Here is a 9,615-nt window from a genome sequence, read left to right on the forward strand (position 1 = left end):
TAGATAAAAGGTGCGAAAAATACGTGTATTTTACAACACATCAAATATCCCCACACTTAAGACTTTTTCGTCCCTGAAAAAGAATACTACACAGGATCATATCCGAGTTCAATCGACAACTCTTGGTTTTATTTATTTATTATTATAATTAATATTTTTTTTTTCTTTTTAAAGTATTAGAACAAGTATTCTGTTACCCAAATATTTTTCCCAACTTTCACCTAATAAGCTAGATCAGGTCGATTGCCGATATTGCTATCCACTTTAAACCCATGCCCCTAATACTTACCGAGGCAAATAAGGCGTGACGATTCTATTAATTTGTATGACTAAGTGGAACCCACACCTAAAAGCCCTGCTGCCACTTCACCAATTCCATTATGGTTTTACCAGGCCGAGCCACCCCAACTTGACTTAAACCTTTTGCCACATGATTAACACATTTCGACTCATATACAAACTATAGACTCTAACTCTCTTTCAAGTGCACGCAATAACAAATGCATTCTTTCTTAGCCGTGCACAGCTAAGGTAGCAGTAATAGATAATTGACACTCGTAATGTGTTGCACAGTTAGCCGTGCACAGCTAAGGAAGGGCATTACTATTAACGGCGAGAGAAACCGGCTTCAGGTGAGTTTCTAGCCCCCTTTATTTGTTATGTTTTCGAGGCTGTGTACATACTCCAAAGTGAGTAGTTAATACGCTTAAGTCTATGCCATATGAATATTTACAAATGATAGTTGTTGTCATAGAAAGAGTTAAATGTATGTAAGAAGATGTATACGAGAATAGACACAACTAATGTATGTATGGTACGTATGATTTGTATGGCTGAATGGTTAAAGGGTTGCAGGCCCTATAACATCTGCAAAGAGGAAGGGGTTGCAGACCCTAATAATATCTGCGAAGAGCTGTGACATTTGAGCCAAAACAAGGTACACCTCAGTAAGTATTTATCGATTAAGCAAATAAACGCTTTTTATGTAACGAACGAACGATTAACCAAACGGGTCGGGTTATTACCCAGATATCCGGGGGACAATCTATAAGTGATATACGTTTAATATAAGCTAATATACTAGTATTATGGCCTTAGTTCGATAGCAAACAAGTTAAACGAAAACATGCTCGTTTAACTACCCGCTATAGATTTTAAACAAGAAAGATAGTTACAAACCAAGCATTGTATCATCCGTTAAGCCGAAAAAGACTTACCAAACACTTATTTGAAATGTTTTAAGCGATCCGTGAAAATATTTTCGATTTTTATAAACGTATAGTATGTTTTTATAAATTTACACAAAACTAGCCGAAAAACACTCGTTTTCGCACTGTTTAACGCACCCGATATGTTTTTCGCGTCAAAAACTGAACCTATTGGGTCGGTTATGATAAGGAAGATTGGAATCTTCTCAACCTCCTCAGAAAACGGCTAAGTATGGACTTCGAGCAAGCATAGACGATCGAGCATGGTTTTACTACCTCGAGCAAGGTCTTCTGAACCTTAAATGGTTAATTCTTCTAAGTGTTAAAGCTTCGAGAAAGCTACACTTCAACGAGCAAGAGTATTATTCTATCAAGCATGGATTTCCAATCGAGCAAACAGCTTGATCATACATGTTTTAACCAAGTGTTACGAGAACAGGATGATCGAGCACATGATGACGAGCATGGATGTAATAAAAAGATGTCACGTGATCAAAGCAAGGACTTCGAGCACAGTTCAGTTCCCGAACAAGAATTTCATCCGAGCATGATAAAGACTGCTGAATAAGATAACTGAAGACATCAAGAAGAATGAGTTTGCTCGATGGACTAGTTCGAGCAAAGCCTGAATTGGTCAAGGAGAATGAAGCTTGCTAGAGGAGAATATCTTCACTAAAGATATTCTAAGTAAAATATGCTCGAGGACAATCATCGAGCGTACCTAGCATAGGAAGTGTGCTCGAGCAAGCTTGTTGCCTTGCTCGAGGACTCAACACTTGTATTATTTTGTATTTCACTATGTAATGATTAAGACTTCTAGAAGGAATGTAAGGGTCTATAAATAGACATCCTAGGTTTCCATTTAGGGTACGGATATGGAAAATGACGCACGCAATACGAGAAACATTCCAAAAGAATATTTTATTCCTCGTACAGTCGCCGCCGCCGTCACACCCGAAACACTAGACATTCCTTACACTGTTACATTAAATGAAGCATTTATTACAGTGAATCTTTGTCTAAGTGTGCTCTTATTGATTATCTATTATTGTTTCATGTTTATTGTTTTTCACTCCTTCGTTCCCACTCTTTGTATGTCCTGATTCCGCCAGAACATTCAACAGGCCTTTTGGTTAATCGAGTCAGTGTGTTCTTGTCAACCTTTGCTAAGGTTTCACCCGATTCACGGTCCTGACAAGTGGTATCAGAGCTTGAGTAAGCTCGCTAAAGGCCACGGGACTGAAGGTTTGTGAGAAAGGTTGAGGTTTTACTCTGTTCTGCTACTACAAAGTTCAGATATATTGAAATGGAAGACCAAGAGGTCTCTACCAACAAGATTCCAAGATTGCTTGGACAAGAAAACTTCATCAAATGGAAGGTGCTCTTCGAGGCAGCGGTAAAATACAACGACCCAGAGCTTTGGAACTCTATCACTGACGGAAACTATGTTCCTTCAACTGCTGCGAACAACAATGCCACTGTTGAGTTGAAGATGAAGAAGAGATGACAAAGCACTATCAATGCTGAAGTTAGGTCTGTCTTGGGAAATTCTGACAACAGTCAACCATCATAGAACTGCTAAAGAAATGTATGATGCAGTTGTTGACATGTTTGAAGGAAATATCGAACTGAAAAACATCAAGAAAGACAGACTGAAACAGCAGCTTGATAGATTTAAGTTTAAAGAAGGTGAGAGACTAAAATCAATTCTGCAAAGGTTCATGCTGATTGTGAACGATATAAGAACAACAGACCTACAGATATCTGATTTTGATCTGAACAAAAAGCTTCTGTCATCTTTGTCCGGTGAATGGTAAACAGCCAGCAAATTCATCAAGGAAAGGGTGAATTTCCCCAATTTTAAATTAGATGATGTCATTGCATTTTTGAAGGCTGCAGAAAATGAAATGATTGAAAACCACATGATAAAGGAAGATAAGCCCGGTTTTCAAGTGAACAATGCTCTAGTAGCCCCCATGGGAAATCTGTTATTCAAGAATCAGCAGCCGATAATTGAAGAACCATCTTATAAAAGTTCAACTTGTGGTGGACAGCCAAGATTCAATGTTCAGCTAATAGAAGATGATGTTGCCTCAATAGCAAGTGGCCAGTCAACTTTCATGCAGAACAACCCAAATCAAGGAACATACTATCAAGCTTTGTTCTCCATGTTTACTGAGTCATATCATGCCTTTGTGGCCAAGAATCTGATAAACACAAGCATCTTGCAGGAAGACTTAGAACAAATAAATGCTGATGATTTAGAGGACATGGACATAAAGTGGCAGGCAGCCATGCTAGCAGTGAGGAGCAAAAGGATGTATAATAGAACTGGAAGAACAGGGTTTAGTGGACCAAATGAAAGAATTGGGTTTGACAAATCAAAAGCCATTTGTTACAATTGTCAACAACCGGGACACTTTGCTAGGGAATGCAACATGCCAGAGCAAGTGGGCAATTCAGTGAATCAGAATCAATTCTATCAAAACCAGAATCAGAATTTCCAGCATCAGAGAACTCAGATCACCAATTAAAACCCTTATCAAAATCCTAACAGACCCCAGCAACAAGCCTTTTAACCTTAAAGAAACAATCAAATGCAGGTTCACACTAATCAAAACATAGCTAATCAGAACAATGTGAACCAGTAGAGAAATCAAGGAAATGTTGCAGTAACCAGGGAGCCACAGGATGGGGAGTTTGATTGGAGTAACCATGCTGTTGAGATGGAGAAGGCAAATGTAGCTTTCATGGAAAAAGTGAATGACAAGCCAGAATCCTCAAATGCACAGGTAAAATATGATATCTTAATTTCTGATCTTCTTATTACTATTGATGAATTAAATCAGGAGATTGGAAAGTGGAAAACTGAATGTGGGAGAAAGGAAGCATTCCTGAATGTATATGAAGCAAGTGAAGCAACTTATGAAATCCAAATTAAAGGACTTGAAGAGGATTGTATGATGGCATACCAAACCCAATCAAGAATGACAATTGAAATTGATGGGTTGAAGAAGATGTATGCAAAAGAGAAATTGAAGAATGCTGACTTGCTGATACAAATGGAATTCTTGAGGAACCTTGTTTCTACAGGAAACATTGTGGGTTATGTTGATAAAATGACTAAAGAAGAGAAGTATAAAAAGGTGCCACCACCTTTTTATGACAGCTACCCACAGAAGGTAGATAAGGAGAGCAGAAGTGAGTATCTTAAACAATTCAAGAATGTTTTTGATGATAAGGCTAAATTTGTTAAGCAATATGCTGATGTGTATGTGGATAAGAATGGAGAGTTTGCAGTAAAGCAGAGTGAGGAGCCAGAGATTAAGAAAAATGAAAAGATAGAAAATGAGAAAAAGAAATGGAGTGAGTACTTTAGTGAAGACAGTAATTGCAGCTGTGGAAGCACAAAGTCATCAAAGGGAAAGTAGAAAAAGGGATTAAGCAAGAAGAAAAGTGAAAAGATTCCTCTTCTTCCAAAGATGACTCCCATGTTAAAGAAGCATTATGAACAAATGAGAAAAGAACATGTGGTGTTTGACATCTATGCAAGACCACAACCAGAAATCAAGAGAAGAAATGAGGTAGTGATGAAGTCCTCTTATGATCAGACACATCCTCCAATTTATCCAGTCTTCTCAATTCATGAACTGTTCGACATTGGAGATGTGGAGTATGCTTCTAGAAGAAAATTTGTTGCAGAAAAGGAAGGTAGCTGTTCAAAACTACCATCCAAGCTGAAGCCAATAGTGTTTGTTAAAGAGAAATATCAGTTGGTTCCTGATTTAAGCAAACCAATCAAAATGGACTTCAGCAACACTCTTTGTCCAAAGACATCCCTAGGCTTTGATTTTCCCAAACCAAGTGACAAATTTCAAGACAAGCAATTGCTTGAGGCTATGGGGAGCTATGCCAAGGTATGGTGCAAGAGTGTGATGCTTATGGTCATCACACTGATTCTTGCTGGTTTGAAGAAAAAGAGTTTGTGATCCCTGATGTTTGTGGATTTGACATGAAAGGATATAAGGAGATGTATCAAATATATCTCAATGAAGATAAGAAAAGTTCAAGTGATGAGGAGAAGAGATCAGTTTTGGAGAAAAGATTGAAACAGGTCTTAAAGATCAACAATGATGAATCAAAGATGTCCAGCAAGTCTGCAAAGAACAAAAGGTCAACTGATAAAGGAAAAGAAAAGATCAGACATGTTGTCCTTAATGGAGATGAGAAATTTCTAATGAAGAAAGGTTATAAACCAAGAGGGTTCCAGTGGAAAACCAAGAAGGAGTTGACTGAAAAGAAGAACTATGTGATAGAGCAAACTGAAGAATCTATCAAGTCACAAGTTGTGAAGAATGGGTCAGATTCAGACACAGAAGAAGAATGTGAAATTGTATATGAAGACCCACTTCCAACTCCAGTTCCAACTCCTGATGAATCTTCAACTAAGACTGAATTGCAAACTATTGCAGTTTGTGAGTCAGAATCTAATTAATCCTCTTATGTGTGTTTGTGCAGGAACAGTCCATGAATTGCAATGATGTATGGTATATGGACAGTGGATGTTCCAGGCACATGACCTGTGACAGAAATGCACTAAACAATTATGAAAGGAAATATGAAGGGCCAGTCAAGTGGCTGTTTGACTTGGAAAAGATGATCAAATCCTTTAAAATCTACAATGAAGATGTGGATGACAGCATGTACAGAACCAGCTTTGAAGATAAGGGAAAACAAAAACAAGTGGATCTGGACAAGGTATGGTCATCTGTTGCTCCTGAAATTAATGGATTTAACTTTGAAAGAAGCAACCAACAAACTTCTGAAGTTGAGCTGTTTGAACAAGATGCTTCTGTTGAAGTTTCAAATGAAAGACCAAGTGAAGTGGAGAGTGAACCCATTCAAAGTCAACAACCTATTGAGGCTGAAGGAATGAACCAATTTGAAAGATAGGTTTCAATCATTGTTTGACTCTCTACATTTTGGGACAAATGAAGTAACTTCATCAGAAAGTACAAAGCAAGATTGGTAGCTCTAGGATGAAAGGGGCATAGTGATTAAGAACAAAGCAAGATTGGTAGCTCTAGGATGCGTACAAGAAGAAGGAGTGGACTTTGAAGAAGTTTTTGCTCCAGTTGCAAGACTAGAGGCTATCAGGATCTTTTTGGCATATGCAGCATCCATGAACATTAAAGTCTATCAACTGGATGTAAAGTCTGCATTCTTAAATGGAAAAATTGATGAAGAAGTCTATGTCACCCAACCACCAGGATTTGAAGATCCAGCCCATCCCAACAAAGTCTACAAGCTCAGCAAAGCACTTTATGGACTGCATCAAGCATCAAGAGCATGGTATGATGAGCTTTCAAATCATCTGTTAGAAAATGGTTTCTACAAAGGAGCCATTGACAAGACTCTTTTCTACAAAAGGAGGAACAAGGATCTGTTGCTACTGCAAGTGTATGTGGATAACATCATCTTTGGTTCTACAAATGAACAAAGGTGCAAGGAGTTTGAACAAGTGATGAAATCCAAGTACAAGATGAGCTCAATGTGGGAAATGATTTTTTTCCTTGGACTTCAAGTGCAACAGAAAGCTGATGGAATTTTCATTAATCAACCAAAGTATGTACAGGAGATTCTTAACAAATTCAAGTGCCAAGACTTCAAGACAGTGTCCACACCAATGGACACACATGAGAAAATGGTACCTGATGAGAAGGGGGAGTCGGTGGACCAGCATGAATATAGGGCCAAGATAGGATCACTGATGTGTCTTACAACATCTAGGCCATATATTATGTTTGCTGTGTGTGTCTGTGCGAGATTCCAAGCTAACCCCAAGGTCTCACATATGCTAGCAGTTAAGAGGATCTTCAGATATTTAAAGGGAAAACCAGATTTGGGGATTTGGTATCCAAAGAACCCTTCTTTTGATTTGATGGCCTACACAGATAGTGACTATGATGGTTGCAACATGAGCAGAAAATCAACTTCTGGAGGATGCCAGTTTTTAGGGAACAGGTTGGTGTCATGGCAATGCAAGAAGCAGACGACTGTGTCCATCTCAACGGCAGAGGCTGAATACATTGATGCATCCGCTTGCTGTGCCCAGGTTCTATGGATTCAGAATCAACTGCTGGACTATGGTATGAATTTCTTACTTACTCCCATTTTTATTGATAATACTACTGTTATGTTTATTGTTATGAATCATGTTCAACATTCTAAGACTAAGCACATTGAAATTAGACATCATTTCATTAGGGTTTTCAAGAAAAAGGATTAATAGAAATGAAGAGGGTAGATACATCTGACAATTTGGCTGATTTATTCACCAAACCTCTAGATAATACCAGATTTCATTTTCTGTTAAAATTCCTAGGAACGATAAATGCAGATGAAGTCTGATTTAGGATGTGTGCTTAAGTGAAGTGCTTACTGATTATCTGTGTTACTCACTTTGAATGTTTGCATGATGATTTGCTATGCTTGACTGATAATTTAGAATTGCATGAATCATGTATGTGACTATCTTTGTGAAATTTCTATTATTACTGCTAATTACAGTGTTTGGTACTTTGATCTGTGCTTGCTTGATGTATTTATGTGATTCTAAGTACTTCGAGCATGAATCTGTGCTTGACACTTTGATTGTTGCTCCTCGAGTACAAGCAAAGGCTCAAGCAAGACTATTCCAAGTCATTCGAGCACAGATGTCATAGCTCAGATGCTCGAGTATAGAAACTTGCTTTAAGACTAATTAAGTCATTCGAGCAAGAGTCTGTGTTTGATGAAGTGTTTGTTGCTCTTCGAGCACAAACTGTCATACTTGAGAAATTTTAAGTACTTCGAGCATGACCTTGTGCTCAATGGTATGTTCTATGCTCTTCGAGCACAAACAAACCACACGTGAAGTTTCTCAAGTAACTCGAGCAAAAATGATGTGTTACTGGTGGTCGAGCATGGATATGTGTTGTGAAAAATTTTTGAAGTATTTCAAGCACAAGTATACTGCTTGAGCACCCAGCTAAGTCTTTCGAGCACATGCACTGAAATGATCATTTTGTTAGTTTGCTCAACCGACTTTCGATTATACTCGATGAACTTCTGAGCATCCTCGACAGACTTGTGAGTATCTGAATGATTTCTACTGTCTGGATGAAGGTGTTTTGATACTGTGCTACTGTGTTAAGTGTCTACTTGTTAAACATGCTTGAATGAAAACACCACTCTTAAAATCAATGTTTTTCAATTGAACCTTCAAAAGAAAATTATTTTAAAATGGTAAAGGCTTTTGACTAAGCAACACTATTTTCGGTGATATTGTGTAAGAGAAATGATAACATTATCCATATTCCCAGCTTCATGAAAGCAACAAACTGTTTTTCAATGGAAATTGAATCCAACCAAAATGGGAAATGATACTATATTGTCAAATCTCGTAACCCATCGATTAGAAGCTTAAAAGATTTTTGTTCAGTAAATTGACAATTCGTGTGGTATCTTCTCATGAGTGTAGTGACTGATGTGATACAAACACAATAATCATGCTAATTTTGATGTGGTGATTCATCCGAAGATCAAGGTATGTTTCCTTACACATCTCTCCGAATGATAGGCAGAAAGGTGATTATCCAGTCATACACAAGCCCATTGCTGTCTTGGTCTAACAAACAAATTTATGAAATTTATGAGCAGCTAAGGAGCTATAAATAGAAGACTCTATCAGAAGCATAAAGAAGCAAAAAGAAATATTCAAAAAATAAAAGGAAAAATTGAAAAGTGCTTCAAAATATAATATAAATTTAAATAAAATATCATGACTTTAAGGGGCACCAAGGGAACTACAGGAGTAGGGCATTCAAATAAGTCCTAAGCACTCTGAATGTAAGGCATGTAAGTCCGGATGGCTTGTAAGTCCAACGTTCAACCTTGAAGTCTGGTATATATATATATATATAATACTGCTCAATTAAACAAATATTTTGACCAAGGCATCAGGGGGTTGAAGTCAAATTTGGGTGATTGGAGAAAGCTAAATAAGCCTTGAGAAGAGATAAGGGACAACCTGAAATCCAAGGTGTAACCATTCCAACTCAAGCTCCTAATTGAATTTTAAGCATATCACAAGTGTCATAAGAATCATGTTAAGTGCCTCCACCTAGTGTCAACCTGACTTACGTCATAATAAGGCTGAAAATGATATGGCGTGACAGTTATAAGACAATTTGATCCTATGTTGAGATATTTCCATACGTTATGAAATGAATTTTGAACTGGATTTTGATCTCTTACTTCATCTTAAACAAATTGTTTAGGTCAACTCATCTATTGATATGATTCATTAATTCGAGTTGCAAAATCTTAAATTGCTTAGGTGATTACACTGGGTCGAGTATGCTAT

This window comes from Bidens hawaiensis, unplaced genomic scaffold, assembly GCF_021521415.1.
Source record: "Bidens hawaiensis isolate Kalapana, Puna unplaced genomic scaffold, B.hawaiensis_p1.1 tig00004101_1, whole genome shotgun sequence".
NCBI lineage: Eukaryota > Viridiplantae > Streptophyta > Magnoliopsida > Asterales > Asteraceae > Bidens > Bidens hawaiensis.